This window comes from Symphodus melops (genome assembly GCF_947650265.1).
Source record: "Symphodus melops genome assembly, chromosome: 6".
Taxonomy (NCBI): domain Eukaryota; kingdom Metazoa; phylum Chordata; class Actinopteri; order Labriformes; family Labridae; genus Symphodus; species Symphodus melops.
The window spans coordinates 2,831,849-2,850,336 of NC_136696.1; the positions used below are offsets into that span (position 1 = coordinate 2,831,849).

At 45.8% G+C, this 18,488-nt stretch overlaps 1 protein-coding gene across 9 annotated transcripts in view; it reads right to left on the reverse strand.

Moving 5' to 3' along the window:
* mical3a (microtubule associated monooxygenase, calponin and LIM domain containing 3a) overlaps positions 1-17,699 on the reverse strand; it is a 44,913-nt gene extending 27,214 nt beyond the window's left edge. For 8 of the 9 annotated variants that reach the window (XM_079345999.1, XM_079345998.1, XM_079346001.1 and 5 more), the window contains exon 1: positions 13,559-13,648. The gene's annotated coding sequence lies outside the window, so the exon portion shown is untranslated. Of the gene's footprint in view, positions 1-13,558; positions 13,649-17,509 lie in introns of those variants that run through there. The other variant, XM_079345997.1, reaches the window with a different exon arrangement.
* Between the last annotated feature and the right edge of the window lie 789 nt (positions 17,700-18,488).

Genomic DNA, 18,488 nt, shown 5'->3' on the forward strand with positions numbered 1-18,488 from the left:
GCACCGTGTGTGAAAGTTTAAAAAAACGTTTAAGACTTTTTAACAGCCGAACAAAATCAAAGTGGAAACATGTTTTGCTTCGTTTGATTTGGGACTGAATGGATGTGAATCCAAGATAAAAAGGTTTTTGGCACATCATGAAACACTTCCCAGTATTTTAATCTTAAAGGAGCAGTATGTAGCTCTGACCCCCTAGTGTTTAGAATGAGTACTGCAGTCTAAACTCTAATCATCACAGAGAGCTGGCTCCGCCCCCTCCTCTCACACAGGTCAGCATGTGGTGGACACTGTAGCTTCAGTGTTTAGCCAGCTCTGCATGTGGTGGACACTGTAGCTTCAGTGTTTAGCCAGCTCTGCATGTGGTGGACACTGTAGCTTCAGTGTTTAGCCAGCTCTGCATGTAGAGACACTGTAGCTTCAGTGTTTAGCCAGCTCTGCATGTGGTGGACACTGTAGCTTCAGTGTTTAGCCAGCTCTGCATGTGATGGACATTGTAGCTTCAGTGTTTAGCCAGCTCTGCATGTGGTGGACACTGTAGCTTCAGTGTTTAGCCAGCTCTGCATGTGATGGACATTGTAGCTTCAGTGTTTAGCCAGCTCTACTCTCGACACATGTGTTAGAGTTTTTTGAATGCCATGCTTACTTAAAACGCTGCCATCAACACTGTGACAAATCTACAAAAGGAATACTAAAAAATTTTAACTGGACAGAACAGATTTGATGAAGTAAATCAGACTTTTTCATAACCTTGAATTAAAAAAAATCTAATCCCAAAACCTTTCAAGGATCCACCAAATAATGACTGTTTCTTCAGCAGGACTAAATAATCCGAGTGACAGAAATGAAAAACAGCATTCACTACAAATCCCCGAAGAATGAGCTTCACACACTCACAGAATGTACACATGCATGCAACACACACACTCACTCACACACACACACACACACACACACACACAGAGCATGCCTTTGTTTTTGACGGCTGCATTACGTCATCCTCTAATCTAAAAATAGATCCAGAGATTAGGCCACTGGGCTACACGTTAGCCAGCAGCACTGCTTTAATCTGCCGCCACTGTCACGACTGCACGAGCAACACAGCGATTAACACAGTGATGGTTTTTTTTTAAAATCATGTTAATATTAAAAATAAACAGTTTGGATTTGAAACAAAAGCTTTATTGCTTTGCTGGTTTTTGTGTGTCGTGTCACAACAACACAACCTGGTGTGTCACATGGTAACGTGCAGCGCCGCAGCAAAGATTCATCTTTACTGCGTCGACTTCATGAAGATGTGAATCCAGAGGATTTCTGAGGTCACTCGCTGCAGACATGGTGAGTGAAAAAAAACAAGCCGGACGATTTGAAGTAAACAACCAAAGTAAACACAGTAACCCACCCGAGAGACGCAGAATAACTGGGATGGTTTCTGTGTGTGTGTGTGTGTGTGTGTGTTTGTGTGTGTGTGTGTGTGTGTCCTTAAATAGCTTTCTCTCCTGCAGCTCGTGACGACAATGACTGGCGCTCACAGGACGACCCGGAGTCTTCCTCCTCCTCCTCCTCCTCTTCCTCACCCATCAGTAGAACCTGTAATAAAACCTGCTCTGACCCACTCATGTCTCTGCTTTTCTTCATCCGGTCTGCCTCAAGAAAACTGCTGTTTAGTCTCCCTTCCTCAGACGTAATGATCACCTCGACGTCCCTCTTGTCCTCATTATTACAGTGGCTGCATAAAGTGTAATTACAGAGAGACGCAGCAGCAGGTGTGGTCCAATGAGAGGCTGCCTGCATGTCCTCTGTTTCCTCCCGTTCACCGGGTCCAACAGCGAGGATCAGGAAGTGAGAACCCAATCTGCTTTCTCCGTAGCTGATTTGACTGTTAGCTATGATGTCATAAGTGTGAAACGATGGTTTATGAGCTCAGATTTTATCAACCAATCACGGAGTGTCACAGTGACGTCACTGTGTCCTGCTAGCACGCTAACACACCCTTATTATATTCACACGATACAAAATACAAGATGTTACAACAACCGCATCAACACGATAACGACGACCGACTTCGCATGTGAGACGGATCGGTGTCAGACGCAATGGATTGTGGGATAAGTAGTTCCTGGACTCTGTAAGACAATTTCGTACACAGATCGGGTAACTTTGCCTTAAGGCCGTTTGGGCGCCGAATCAAACGTAGTGACGAGTGTGTGGGCGGCTGGTTGTCTTTGTTTCAGGCTTCAGACGCTTCATGTAAAGATTCTGTGAAATGTCGACCAGTGACCCAAAGATCTGAAGGCTCGCCGTCATTTTGATCGACCAGAATTACAAGTCTGTCATTTATAATCCGCACAAAGCCACAATCACGTTTACAAGAATACGAGCGCAGGACAGGCAGGAAAACGTTTTCACCAGCCGACCAGCCGGAGAGGCGGCGTCAGTCTGATCACGTTCACTCCAGCTCGCCGTCTTCCCCTCCACGCCTCCCGTTTCCTTACTGTACAAAAACATACAAACTTTCTGTCCTTGATAGGAGATTATTGTCCACCCACGTACTCGTCCCCTGCAGTCTTACATCACTGAGTAACTCGCTGTCTCTCTCTCCCGCTGTGATCATGGATACGGAGTGAGCAGTGGATTTACTGCTGTTAGCCTCTGCTATCAATCTGAAACTTTAAATATAATCCAATGTTGTAGTTCTGACTCATTCTTTTCTACTCTGACGGAAAAAACATCCATGTTATCAATCTGTGTCCAGGTGTGTGTGTGTGTGTGTGTGTTCTGTGCACAGCTGCAGAACTATTTAGTTGCACACAGGAAAATGGAAAACAAGTCCATTCATAAAAAATGGGAGTTTTCCCGACAGCAGACGCAGTCATTTCTTCCTTTATTCATATTTCAAAAAGCTTTGTGTTCATTAGTCATCATCGCTGCGTCTCCCTTTAAAGTGTCGCTGTAATCCCCACACACACACACACACACACACACACACACACAAACGAATTATGTTTAATCAATTTGTCTAAAAGTAAGAAACACGCTGAACTGTCTGCAGGTGAACAACGTAGTAGGGTGGTCGAGGGTGGCTAACGTTAACAGTGCTAACACCTCCTGCCACGCTCGTGCTCACTGCTGCCATCAGCGTGCGAGTCCGACCACACACGGCCAACACACAACTCCACGCTCATTTTCACGACTTCTCCGCCCTGCTCGGACCACACGCCCTCAGCTCTCTGTGACTCGTTTACATCGTGGTTGTGGAGCACGGAGAGCAGCTAACCGAAGCTAATCCACTGAGCGCGTGCTCGGCTTCCCTCACACGACAGGAGGTTGTAAATACTGAGCGTGTTTTGATGTTGAGGATTTTACACGTCACTGCAGGAATACCTGCAAAGGCAATCTTAAGACACATAATAAAACTCCTGGTTTTCCTTGAATTTATTACACGCAGGGAACCGGATCCAGAACAGTCCTGATGACAGATTCAGACCATGTCCGGGGGTTTTAAAGGGAAAAGTAACACTGTCGCTGGAAAAAAAATGAAGGAAAAGTCTTGTTCGGAGACGTCTCAGATGAAATATTCTCCGGCGATAAAGGGTGTCTCTCATGAAATTCATATTAGCGGCGGCTTAGAGGGAGTGCGAGTCTGAGCCGGGACTTTCAGAAGGCTGTCAAACACGGCCTGTTAGAGCTGCCTGCCAACACTCGCAGCAGCTATTTGATTTAGTAAACCTCCTAAATCCTTCCTGCCATTTCTGCCACCTTCACAAGCAGCCTCACGCTGAACCACGAGAGGGACGGAGGACGACACGTCAACAGTCCCGTTTATTAAAAAAAAAAAAAAAAAATTTTTTTACATTTGGTTCTTGTCACCGTTGTTCATTTGCACATTTCGGTGAGGTGGAGGCGTGCATCTGGTTCCTCACACTCCTGAGAAAATCAGGAAATGTAACGTGAGACAAGTCGGGAAACACGGTCCACACAGACCGGTCTCCAGGGATTAGTCATGACCGATGGTGGTTTGGAGACATGCGGGGGAGAAGAAGAGGATCCCCCAGAGCCGGATACAGGACCTGAACCGCTTCTTATGTAAGAGTGGAAACATGTCAAGTTAAGCTGTGCAGGAATTAGTCCTGACGACGAGCCCGACGATATCGAACACAGCGATCAGAGGAAATCTCCACAAACATCTCACTCATGAAGGATGACGGACAGGAGGACAAACAGAGCGGTAAAAAAGAAAAGGGACCCCGCAGGCCTCATAACCACATCACACAGTTAACACACAGCGGAGCGGCACCATGTGTTTCTTATTCATGCAGACCATGGGAAACTACAGTCCACCTCTCCTCCCCGTATTAATGACTGAGATAACAGTCGAACCTCGGACAGGCTCAGCCAACAGAGGAGAAGTTAAAAGTTTAACCAGCACACAGGCTGGAAGGAAGCGATGACAGAAGAAATGCCACAGGGATCCACTCATCTGGTGACGGAGTAAAAACTGGATTACTACTCAATCAATCAATCCAAGCTACGCTTCAGGATCGATGCGAGGGACTGGAGTAGATCCTGAAGAATGGAGTGATTCATAAATAGACTTTGAATCCATGGATCAATGAGTCAGTATCGTTCTGGATCGGCGATAGATTCTGTAACACCAAGTAAGGCTGAACGATTTATCGTTTACTGATCGAAATCGCGATTTCAGAAAACGTGATAATGTGCTCGCCAAAGTCACAGTTTTTGGCGGTGCTTCTCCTGACTGACCCAGGAGCTGTTGTGCCAACTAATTCACACATGCACGCCGTCTATTCTGCCCGTGTGTGTGTGTGTGTGTGACTTCTTTAGCCTGATACACAGCTCGACAGATAGCTCACAGTTTTCCTCCAATAAAGAAGCTGAAGTTTCTTTGTCCAGTCTTTAATAAAAGGAAGCTGTAAAACTAAACGGACATCAAAACAGAAGTTATTCATCTCATATGCTAAACAACCGAAAAGTCCGCTAGCTTGATGCTAACGTCTATGAGATTTTGAATAGGAATGCTAGCGGTTAGCATCGCGAATGTGTCAATTGTTGTTATCTCACGTTGTAACTTTATTAAACATACTCAAGAGATACAATGCAAGACCTGAACATGAAATGACGCTCACAGGCAAATGTTTCGGCCGTGTAGCTAGAAGAAAATATAGAGACATTGTTGGCTTCTCTTGTTGCATAACTTCTGATCAACACTTATGATCAGATTTCTTCGTCTTAATGCATCTGAAATCAATTCTTAACTTTAGTTTTATTCTTCTAATTTAGAGTTCTGGCAAGTTTTACCTGGTATGATGTAATTTCCTGTCATGTTTGTAAATGTTACTGTATGATGAGAACATTGCACACGCTTGATTTGAAGAAAATCGTGATACAAATCGAAATCGAAATTTCTGCCCGAAAAAAATCGCAATTCCATCTTTTCTTAAAATCGTTTTCAGCCTAAACACCAAGAATCGAATCGAATCGGGAGAAAGTCAAAGATTCCCAGCCCAAATGATCGCGGCTCTTCTCTGTGTGTTAGATGAGTGGCTCACACGGTAGATGTTAGATATTCACACAGACTGTTTGTGTTGTTGTCAGCGTGCACAGAAGGGAAAGTGAAGTCAAACAGACCACTTTATCCTGGAGATTAACGAGATCAAATATTAGAGTGAGGTAAGCATGTCAAAAAGAAGCCAGAACAACCAAACTCAAGTCCACCTGGATCTTCAATCAATCAATATCAACCAAAAGCAGAGCCTCATGTGAAATGTTCTTCATCATCATCTTCATCCTCTGGCTGTGGTGTAAATCCTTGATGGGCCACGCAGCCAGCACACACGCTAATCCTGTCAGAGCCACACTTGCTTTCTCTAATCTGCGTGCGTGGGCGCGGCTGTGGGCGCCTCACATGGTAAACAAGTCGCAGGATGTGTAAGGGATTCAGAAAAACGAGAGAATCGGCAGATTGAGGCTTCCCGACGGTCGTCTCTGGTAACGCCTCCAACGCTCCACCTTTCCGCTCGAACATCCTCAGCTTTAGATTTGTGACGGCCAGTCAGAGGAGATAAAACAGATAGTGAACACATGCATTTAAAAAAAAAAAAAAAAAAAAAACAGGAAATGTTGCCCCTTAATCAACAAGGATCCATATTCTGCTGACCTCACAGCTCGAGCTGTGAAGAGCAGGTCGAGCGGTTTCAGCTGAGTCGAGGTCCTCTCACATTTGGTCACCCCGCTGCTATATTTAGCAGGGATTTGTTTACTATACAGCAAAGAGTACCAGCATCAGAAAAGCCTCGAAGGGATGTTGTATCAACAGCCGGCACAAAAAGTTCTGCTGAACTACCACAATAGATCATCATCACGTATCGTGGCTGCAGACGCACAAAAAAAAACCACAATGCAAAGACAGCGAGAATCACTCCCATGATTCCCCGCCAGCCTGCTCGTAATCTCTCGACGTAATCTTTTGTTATTGTTTTCATTGAGCGCCCCCTGGTGGTGGAATTTACACACCGTGCGTTTAAACCAGTCGTCTGTGATTACCTGTTGTGATTCTTAATCTACTCTGATTGGTCGATTGATTGTGACACTGCACAGTAGCAGAAAGCTCTACGGTGGTTTGTTTTCTTTGTGTAGATGTGTTGACGGGTTTGACCTGAACAAGTCCAACAATCAGAGCATCATATAAACGTCCACATCATCATACACATTTCCACCTGTATCTTCAGCTGTGATGACCGGACTCATCTCCTACATCTGCCCGTCAACACCAACAAATCTGCAAATAAATACATAATAAATAATAAATAAAGGCCAAATCAGACCGAGGCTTGAGAGAACGTGTGACTCGATCACGTCTTCTCCCTCGAGCCAGTTTCACTCCACGCTTCAGTTTCAGCCAGGACAGGAGGAAGGTCGGCCCGCACCGTGTGACGCTGCAGGCTGATCCCCCGGTAACTGAACACCCGACACACACACACACACACACACACACACACACACACACACACGACACTCACTCACACACACGGCCAAGGAGCATGAAAACAGATTCCTCACTAATTACACTGTAATCCTGGTCACATGTAGAAATATGCATGTGACACCTCATTACTTTTCAGACAGGTGCAGCAGCACAGATTGATGGGTTTAATAGTGAAGGATGGAGCTCAGGCAGATCATCCCTGCCTTCACTATTATTCTGATAAATATCAACACAGACATACCAAAGGTTATATGAGGCCTCGTGTCAACATCGTGGGGTTTTTTTAGGGTACAAAAGCGATGGCATTAAGTGTCTGTGTGTTCGGAATAAAAGGCTTGCAGGGAAAGTGTGGGACAAGTCGGGATGAGATACCTGGCAGTTTTTTTTAACAAGCGTCGTGTACGTGTGTGAAAAGGCCGACACAGTACGACATCACTGCTTCCCCTCACCTCTGAACGAGGAGAAAACAGTCTTCGGTTGTTTATTAGCTTCCAGCTTGTGGAACTGTTTCTATAAAAACAACATCAACTTACTGTTCAGCTGCACAAAGACTCACAGCACGCCACGATTATTTCTTTAGCCGCGTCTCGCCTGTGACAGAATCCCTGATATTTAAAGGGCTTAGGGACTGAAATGCAAGAACATGCAATAATCATAATGTAATAACAAGAACCCCACCAGGTTTGGTTTGATCCGGTCTCTGCACAGAGTCCAAAACCAACAGCTGTGAACAGCCCGCATATCTGTCAGCTCCAAACTGCACCAAGAGCAACAACAGACACACAGGGCAGGACGACAAACAGGTTTGTTTTCTCTCTGGTTATGTACAGGTTAAACAAAGATAAGGTACATCACTAAAATAACCAAGCTCTCGTGATGCTAAGCTAAGCTAAGTTTAGCATGATAGCCACAATATACAGTTCTGTACTTAACAAAGAAATCAGCCTGACATCTGTCCTCTCATCTCACTGTTACTAAGAAAACAAATACACCTTTTTGTTAAATTATTTAAATATATTGCATAAGAAACGTCTTTAAAGGAGCAGTATGTAACTCTGCCCCCTGGTGTTTAAAATGAGTACTGCAGTCTAAACTCTAATCATCACAGAGAGCTGGCTCCGCCCCCTCCTCTCTAGAGTGGATGCTCACACAGGTCAGCATGTGGTGGACACTGTAGCTTCAGTGTTTAGCCAGCTCTGCATGTGGTGGACACTGTAGCTTCAGTGTTTAGCCAGCTCTGCATGTGGTGGACACTGTAGCTTCAGTGTTTAGCCAGCTCTGCATCGGTATGTAAACCTTTCTGCGTTCTAAACCGAGGGGCGTCCAAAACGGCCGTGTGTGTGTGTGTGTGTGTGTTCACGCTTAAATCTCTATTCCCATGTTTAGGAGAGATGTTCAGACAGCTGCTGAGACGCCCCTGAAGCAGATTTAAGCATCCTTCCTGAAATACGACCTTTAAGTCTCACGGGAGCCGAGAACCCGAGCCAGCCAATTATATTCCCGTTTGAAACCATTAAGCCTCTTGTTGAGTTTATCACGGCGCATGTTTCTTGGAAGTGCAGTCCATTGGGAAGATCACTTTGTTTCATGTGCTTCAATGAGATTAGCAGGTTGTTCCAGTGCGAGTGGTGAGAAGGTCGAGCTGCAGACATCTGTCGGCCCACAGACAGACAGACGTCCAGCAGAGAGAGCACTGAACCTGCTCACGTTAGCTAACGTTAACTCACGCTAGCTAACGTTAACTCTTGTTAGCTCACGCTAACTCACGTTAGCTAAGAGGAACGTTAACTCACGTTAGCTCACGCTAACTCACGTTAGCTAACGCTAACTCACTTTCTCTGGAGAACTCTCCATCAGACCTGCCAAAGAAGAATCTGTTTGTTGTCCAGTTTTGCAGATAACGATGCCTCACGGCTCCTCCACGCACGCACGCACACACGCACGCACGCACGCACGCACGCACACACACACACACACACACGAGGAGAGTGTGTGTGAAATATGATGTGGTCTCTGGAGGGACGAGCGGTTTACTGGAGTGAAAGGGCCTGACTGTAGAGCGAGGTTAACGGTTTCAGGCTGAACAGCTGCTGACGCCTGACACCTGAACACAACACGCTGTTATGTCGGCTTTAGCACACAAAGATTTGTGTAAAGAACACTCAGCCCTGAGTCTAGCAGGGGACACTACCCTGATACTCATCACTGTATGGAGGACAGAGTTTAGGTGAGCTCAAGGTGCCTCCATCACTGATCCGTCAACATGGATTCATATTTCACCAGAGGAACTTCTGGAGTATGTTATTGTATTTTTAACCAACAGGGATCAGGGATAAAAAAAAATCCAGGGAGCTTCATTTTTGCCCCCCCCCCCCCCCTAAAAGGTCCTGGTTCTTGGGGTAGAACTTTCCATTGGTACATGACCTGAGGGAACATATCTGATAATCAGTGGAGAACACTTGTGGCTTTTTAATGTAAACTTAATGACCTGAGCGTGACTGACTTTAGAAACATAAACCTTCACAGGGTACGAGACCCCTTGAGACATTTGAAAACACGATCCTGGGACCAAAGGGTCCGAGTCCTACTGGTCCTACTGGCAGCTCTTGTTCCCACGCTCGTCATTACTGAAAGCCTCCTGATCTGGTCCGTTCACACACGCGCCTCACAGACGGGCGGGTCTCAGGAGGCAGAGCGTGGCGTTCAAAGGACGGAGGGAACGACGTAACAGAGGAGTCTGCTTTACGATGCCATGATGAATGTTCGCCTTGATATCAAAGCTACGTGTCGACGTGAGGGGTTAGTCTATAATCTATAATCACCTCCCACAAGCAGCATTGTTAAAGTGTGAAAGCACGACTGGTCTGCTGCTTGTTCATGGACATGTAGATCTGATCGAAACAGGAAATCACCCCTGATGGAAACCGGGTTCATTACCACAACTTATTCCCACTAGGTCGTAGATCACATTACAATAAAAGATTGATTATTGGTTGTGGGAGTGCAGGTGGCGCAGTGGTTGGTGTGTGCGTGTGGCTCCTTTTTTCCCGCATGTCGATCACCACTGATATTCATCTCTGTCCACTTTTCTGTCCCTCCATTAAAAAAAAGGCCCAAAAATAAATCTGAAAAAATAAATAAAGAATTGATTATTAGTTCTAAAACTGGTCAGGAGCTAAAAGGAAACAGCCCATCCAAGCAGAGCAACAACAGCAGACGTCTGTCAATCATTGACCTGAATCATTAACGAGTTCTCTGGAAGTTTGGGAGAAAAGACTTCACGCACACACGTTGCATTTCAAGAGCTCGGCCAGCTTTTTACGACCGGCTTTACAGCAACACGAGGAAGAAGTTCCTCCACTGGTTTTATCTGCTGTGTCGTCTGAAGACGACTCATTTCTCAAAGGTGGGACTGTGCAGCTCTGCTATGGCGTACAAGGGTCAGCAGCAGCAGCAGCAATGTAAACAGTGCGAGTGTGCCGGACTCAGGAATGCGTTTGTCACACTGGCCTACTTCTGACCTGGGAGGGAGAAGAAACAGCCGAGGAGTCCGTGTTCACTCTGGAGCTCTGAGCGACGAGCCAACACGCCGGACTGGAGCCGCTCGGACATCAACCAGCGGATTCACTGATCTGAGTTTTCGACCTGATGCTTCATATCGAGGAGGAAGGAGACGTGGTTATGTCCTGATTGTGTGACAGTTATCACCCGCAGTGACAAACGCCTCCTTTAAAGGACTGAGTGCTGCACGCACGCTGCTCTGACATCATCGAGCATCTGATGAGTCAAAACGGTGATAAACCTCCGGGGGACACACCTGACAGTCAGGACACCACGTCCACAAGCTCATGACACAGCCAGAGGGTTCAGAGCACTTCCTTCCTCCTGTCCTTTCATCTCACCGCGTTTCCTGAATCAGGCTGGGGGGGGGGTCAACAGGAAGTCACTCACTCTCTCTCTCTCTCTCTCTCTCTCTCTCTCTCCCTCTCTCTCTCTCTCTCCCTCTCTCCCTCTCTCTCTCTCCCTCTCTCCCTCTCTCCCCCCCCTCCCCCCCCTGAGAGACCATCGGGGGGTCAGAGTGTCCCAGTCTCACTTTCTAAACATCCTTCAACACATGCAGCTTATATTGTTAAACACGCCCTGACGTCAAATCTGCCCTCAACAGCCAATGAGAGAGAAGAAGACCCTGATGGTGTTGCCTAGCAACAGTAAACAGACAAGCCGGCTCAGACTTGTGAAACAGGGAAAACAAACGGCAACAACCTCACCTCCAGTTGTTCCTGGAAAAATAAACGACCAGAAGATTTTTTTTTTTTTTTTTTTTTATTCAAAGATTGAAGTTTTCTGTCTCTGCGGCGTCTCGGCTTCTGTGAGGTCATGTGACACAGTGTGAGCTTAATAACATGGTGGAGAGAGCCACTGGCCTTCATTTTCCTATCTTTTGGTTTGTTCAAGTCTGAGATTCACCAGAGGAGTGTCTTATTTGCATGACTCAGATTTCTCAAATCAGTAAGGCTTTTAAATGCCGTCTGAGCTCGGCTGTTCACACGCCACGTTTCTGCGAGTGCGGCACACCTGACCGGGCGCTCGTCGACTCGTCCGACCCTCTCTGAAGTCTGACTTCTCCACTTCCTTCTTGTGCTGAGTCAGCGTCAAAACAAACATCCTCCTCCCGCTCTGCTCCACATCCTGATCTGAACGGTGAGCCGCGACAACACGTGCAGCTTCACCCACATCCCACCGAGCGTCTCCCAGCCCGGGTGTCAACACTCTGTGACCTCGGAGGAGACGTCCAAAGTCCGACAGCGAGTCTGCTGCAGCCTCAAAGGGAGGCCCACCGATCAATAGAACAAACGCTCCATCACTCCTCCGAGACAGAAGAAGAGTCTTTGTCGGGGGGAGACGCCTGTCAGGCCAGCACCGCTCCGTTTAACCACACTCCTGCACGCTCCAATCTGGGTCAGCTGCAGAAACGTTGTGTTTCATGGAGGTCAAGGTGCAGACGGGTCAACCCGAGCGAGGACAGAGGCGTCAAATGAAACCCTGCATGACGCCAGCCTACAGTTGGACGTCTGCATCAAGCGCCGTCTTCCAGACTCTGGAAGCAGCAACGTCATCTCATCATCATCGTGTTTAGTGTTTGCAGAGAGAGAGAGAGAGGACGTGGTCAAGGTCACACGGTTTATACTACATGACCCGTGCAGAAAAGAGCTGTTTATAGTTGTGCATCAAATACTTTTAAAAATCACCAGCTGGTAAGGTCAAAAAAAAGGATGGAGACGGTGCAAAAAGCTGGTCCAAAACTAGAGGAAACACTGCACTTAAAATCTGAAGACACGAGTAGTGCCATGGAAACAGAGTCAGAAGTCCTGAGCAGCAGATTAAGAGGGATAGTCTATCTTTCAAATATCAAACGCTGCATGCAGACTCCTTCACACACGTCCAAACGTCTCGGACACGTTGGCGTTGTAGCCGGCGAGCTCTCTCTCTCTCTCTCTCTCTCTTTGTCCAGATTTGTGTGGCTTTCTTTGTTTGTCTTGTTCTTCATCGGTCTCATTATTGACACCTCTGATTCACAGGAGAGGACACGAACACGGGACGGTGCAACACGACCTGCTGGACTACAAGTCAAAAAGAAGAAAATCTATGTGAAAAGGTATGCATGTAAATCACGTGCTCCGGGGAAAGAGCAGTCGACGTTTAAAGAAGATTAAAGAGTGCACTGATTCCACTACAGGAACAAATCTGTTCCTGTTGGTCTTTTAACCCCGCGCGCCGCCTGAACCTCCACAGAGAGGAGGGTCAGACCACACCACATCACACCACCATGTGTTTGTTCATGATATCTGACAAGAACTGGCTGTTGGAATAAAAACCTGACAGACCATCACATCAAAGCAAGTTCATGGACTCATCACTTTGAAAAGATTCAGTCAAAGTAGAGTGTCTCTCTCTCTCTCTCTCCTCATGCTTTTGCACTACTCACCAATCTTATTGACATATTAATTACCCGTTTATATTTCTAGCTCATTGTTATTATGATCATGTTTACACTGTACAGAGAGAGCACAGTCTACTTGTGTGTTAATCATGACTGTGGTGACTAAGATGTGCTCATCAGTCTCTGCAGCTCTGTCACGTGTATTGACTTTATATTACATGCAGCCACACTTTACACAGGTGTTATAATCAACCTTTTCCAACCAATAAAAAAAAACATCCAAAAGGCTTTAACCTTACACTTTATAAAAGACACACAGGGTGGTGTGTTTGATCAGTGATAGGTGCTGCTCAGTGTCCAGACTCCACAGGCTGTCCCCTCCCGGTCCGGGACTGGGAGCTCCGCCGGATTCAAAGCGAGGCTTGCAAATCACCACTGATGCACCATCATGAAATGTCAATGAACTCAGCAGATAAACACATGTCGGCTTTATTACAGGGGCTCGTCGTTAGTAGCTCTGTTAAAACCACCGGAGCGTGACATTTCCAAAACGGGTGCAGAGGTGCAGTCAGCGGATCCAAGGGTACAAAAAAACAATGCATCGCGTTTCTTACCGTGTGATACCGTGAGTCTTCATAATCCAATCATGTAATCCGTGAATGACTCCATGTCCGAGATAAAAGGGTAAAAATCCCACAGTTTGGGTGTCTTATTTAAGAGTAAGGGGGGGGGGGGGGGGTAATGCTTGTTCAGTCCGGAGCAGGGAGCCACACCGCAGAGGAGAAGGCGCAACTTGAAACTGACAGAGAGGGATCGGGTCAAACCATTACGACAAGAAGAAGGGGGGGCAGGCGAGTCTATTAATTACAACACACCACACGCGCGTTAATGTCATAAAAGATCCGATGTAATCCAACAAAGGAAAACATGCAGAGGTGCAGTTTGATCAAATGGAGTCATATCAGAGTCCAGTATCAAATCCTTGAGAATGTAAAGTGAGACCACCCCCCTTTCTGCTCCTTGGAGTGAGCCTGCGTGTTTTAACTCAGTTTAATCCTATTGGTCTCTTCCAACGTGACGCAGCACTACTGCTGCCTTCACGTGGTGTCAGAAACATTAGCACTGCTTTACACAACAGCAGAAAGTAGGCGGGATTTTTCACAACAGCCATATGTAAGAAATTATGTATAAGATTTTGTTTTATTGCGAATCATCCCTCGACCTGTCGCCCCCCCCCCCCCCCCCCCCCCCAAAAAAAAGCTCATCTATTGTAATGGATGCAACTTGTGGAATCAAACATGAGGTGTATTGAGGCTTCTGTTTTCTCCTCATGTTCATTAACTTTGAATGACACCACAGAGGACAAACATGTTCTTTATCTAGACCTGTCAGACCCAACCAGGAGGGACTCCAGGTTTCAGAGCAGCCACAGGTCCATACATGCAGGGGACCAACCAGACTTTATCATTTGGAGAGACCCGCATGGCCCGCTGACCCACGCAAGGGTGGGTTCAAGTTTCACACACAAATTACATTTTTGTTACCAGACAATTCAGCAAAATAGCTTCTTCTCTGCTTATTTATTTGGGGATGCAAACAGAATTTGTTTAAATACTTGTAAAAAAAAAAAAAAAACTGCATGCAAATCTTGGTGCAATATCTAACTAAAAAAAAAAACATTTTTTGGAAGTAAGATTGCAAGTTAGACTGCCTGCACAAGTTTTTTTTTTTTCCTCAGATTTATGTAAAGAGCAAAGTATGCAAACTATTTCCAAACTGAGGATCATTTTCACAGTTTGTCGACCTGTCGGCGTGTGTTTGTTTGCTTGTGAATTTTCCATTGTTATATTGTCAATGTTTACAACCATTCCTCGATACCGTGTTTATGTGGTTTTTAAGTCAAAAGATTTCGTCAGTGCTCGACATAAAACAAAAAAAGGACAGGTTGATTACAAAAAGCGTTGACCCTAAAGAATGACTAATGGTGATAATAATGATATCAGACATAGTGATAAACAACCATCCATTTAATTTCAGTAAAAATCAAACAGGCATCTTGTTGGGACTGCTCATAAAACCACTGCATGGTCTGATGCTTGCGATGCAGAGGTTCTGAACCGCCTCAGGATCCACCGCCAACTCCTTTACGGAAAATCGTAACCCATATTTCTGATATCTTCCAAGCAGTCAAATATATTTTTTGAAGAATTGTGCAGTTTGGACTTTAGAGGATGCACAACACGAGACAGAACAACACAACTGAACCAACCTGAATCAAAAGAGCTTCATAGATTTTTCACACTTTTTTCCCAACTCAAGCTGACCTTAGTGACCCACAGATCGATCCATGACCCTCTCTTGGGTCCTGACCCACCTGCTGAGAACCCCAGAGAGTCTCTACATTGTTACTGGTTAACTCTATTAAGTTATTAGTGTAATGCAGTTAGCACAGCATGCAGTTTTACATGGCCCTTTAGAAGGACAGGATGCTTCCATGGATGCAGGGTTAAGTCTTGCATTATGTCGCGTGACATTCCTCTCAATCATGTTGTTGTGTCTGTCTGCTGCCTTTTCCTACAGTAAGGATAAAAAATATCATCCCCGTTGAATTCAAACCCCGTTTGTTTATTTTCCAACAAAGCCCAGACGTGGATTGTGCCGTGGCTTCAGAGGGGCTGAAGTCTGCTTCAGTGGAAAACCACTCAAGATTACAACTTTGGGAAAATTACAACTTTCAAACAATCACTTTCAAATGGCACGACATCACATGGAAAACAGTATGGAGAGTCTTTGGCTGCGTCACATACACAGAAATATGCATCGCTGATCTATTGCTTTGTTCTGTCTTAATCACGACACAATCCAAGACTTATACTCGTAATACAAAAAGCATATTGTAAATGTAAACAGCCCCGCAATCCCGACTGCACATCCAAAGAACTACTGGAAGCTGCACTGATTATCCAATCTGGTCGAGTCGAAGAAAAGGCCAACGAAATGCCAGCTCTCTAAAACCCACGCAAATGTCAAAGTCGCTGCTGCTTCAAATATGCCAAAGCTAACAACTGAATCACAGGAAAGCAAAAAGTGAGCAATCGCAAAATGTGACTTTCTCGGATAAAGTGCATGTTTTTTTTTTTCACTTTAAAGGTTAGTCTTTGTTATTCATGCAGAGCACTCTGAAGGAACTCCTCTGCTTATATCAGCCCTCTGCACATTTTCAGAGTCCCTCTCAAGCACGCAGCGAGGCGGACACATCCCTCACCTCCTCACACCTGCTGTCAGCGGACAGACAGACAGGTGTGGCTGGTTTCTGAGAGCGCTCATACACACAACATGAGTAATCCCCGGCAAAACACATGAGTGTAAACCATCAACGTCAAGAAGCACACGTGGAGGGATGAGTGCTACGACGTTGTTTTGGTTAGCCCAACAGAACGCACGCGACTTGACAAGTGATTTAAAAAGTCCTCAGAGCAAACACCTGGGCTACAAGATGGAGGAGGGAAAGGTAGAGGGAGGAGGGATTTATTGCAAATACAAATAGGAGACACAGAGATATGTTTTTATATCCAATAATGTCAGACACCGCCAACGTCGTAATCATTAGATTATCCGAGACTCTCAGTGAAGTTTTATTGGTTCTGCTTGTTCACACTTATTATTAAGGTTACGTCATGCTTTGTTCAACAGCGATGTCAACAAACATTTCACCTCTCACTTCCTCCTGTAGCGTGCTGTGAATTCAGCCTCCTGCATACCTGTGTAAGTGGAGCCCATAACAAGGATTTCTTCACTTTATTATTAAAGACACATTCACTGAGCTGGAAGGACAAAAATCACTCCCGCAAATTTAGGTTATGAGCGCACTAAAAACGTCCCTCTGCCTTATGTAACTGAAAATATGAACATTGCATCACATCTCTCTTATGTTATCACAATGCTGGAATGAGGTGCAGACCTACGCTAATTAAAAACAGCAACGTTTTGACTGTAGGAGGAGAGGAAAGATGGCTGTCTGCACCACCACCACAAGGTTACTCCACCGTTTGAGGTCTCAAATCAGAACAAGCTGCCCTAGATGAATCGCACTGATTAGCTAATTAAACAAACCACATGGGGGGGGGGGGGGGGGGGGGGGGGGGGGGGGGGGGGGGGGGATGCTTGTGCAAAAAATGAAAGGGAGACAGACTTGCAGGCAGTGAGAGGAGAAGTCATGAGCAGGGCGTCAATGTGCATGTTGACAATACATCAGATGGAGTTTCGGCACATTATGAAACCTTCCCCTCACGGCACGGAGCACCTTAGTTCCCACCACGCCTTTGAGGTTTGTCATCGTTCGCTGAGGATCAGAGGAAGCATGCAAACAAAGGGTTGTCTCCCAAAGGTGAGGTGTGCACACATTACCAACATAACAAAGGAATTAAACCTGCTGTCATCCTGGAAATCTTCAAAAGCATCTGCCTATCACATTATAAAATATAGATGACAATGGACCGCATAAGATATGCGTTCATTGAGCTGTGAGGCAGCGGATAAAAGAGGATACAAAGTAAAGTACTCACTGTTGTGAGGGAAGACAAGCCGGAGGTCCAAAAGGTATTCCTCTGCCTCTGATTAATTCTCTTTCTATCTTCCTCCCTTTCTTTCCCCGTCTCTGTCTTTCACTCTCTTCCTCTCCTCCTGCCTTCTCCCCCTCTCTTTTCACCACAGCAAGATGCTGCCTGGACCAGTGCTCGCTGCCATGGTAACCAAGACTGGGTGGGGGGGGGGGGAATTTTCTCACGTGACGGTGTCTCTGTGAGAGCTGATTGGCCGCACGCATAAAAAGTGAGGAGGGAGGGGTGAGGGTGGTGATGTCACATGCCCACCGGCTCCCAAATGGGAGGGATCCTCACTCAGGCCGCCTGCAAGCACAAACAGACACAATGGGAGTCTTCTTTTTTTTTTTTTTTTTTTTTAAAGGTGGGGTTAAGCTGGAGTGGAGATTCAGACAGTCAGGAAGGATTTTGTTTTTAATTGGATGAATGCAAAGACTTGTGATCTGAGAGATAGAGCGGTGGTGCTGCTGCTGCTTTAGGGACTGGATGTGGAAATAACACAAAGTGGAGCCTGAGTGCGGAGTGCAACTCGACCTGCTGGCCTAACACACTTTTAACCCTTCCTACAGGGACTGCAGGAGGTATATATAGCACTGCAGACTGAAGCCTTCATGCACGTTTTCACAAGATAATATTCATGCTGCATACAATGGCACACGTCCAATCAGCTGAACAAAAGAACTGTAAGCCAATGTGACTTATATTTTAGAGGCAGAGTGTTGTTTCAGATCCTGCTGGGAACAAAATAAAATGACCTTATGGTATTTCATGGATTGAGTGATGTTGTTTAATTGCACCCTTTAGTTTTAAGTGCAGCTACATGAGTCATAAAAACACAAAAACTAACAGTGCCAGGGGCCTGTGCTGAACAGCCAAACGTGAGCCATAATTGCATAATGATAAGCGTCCTGCTGTCACACATTTCACAGGCATTTGACAGACT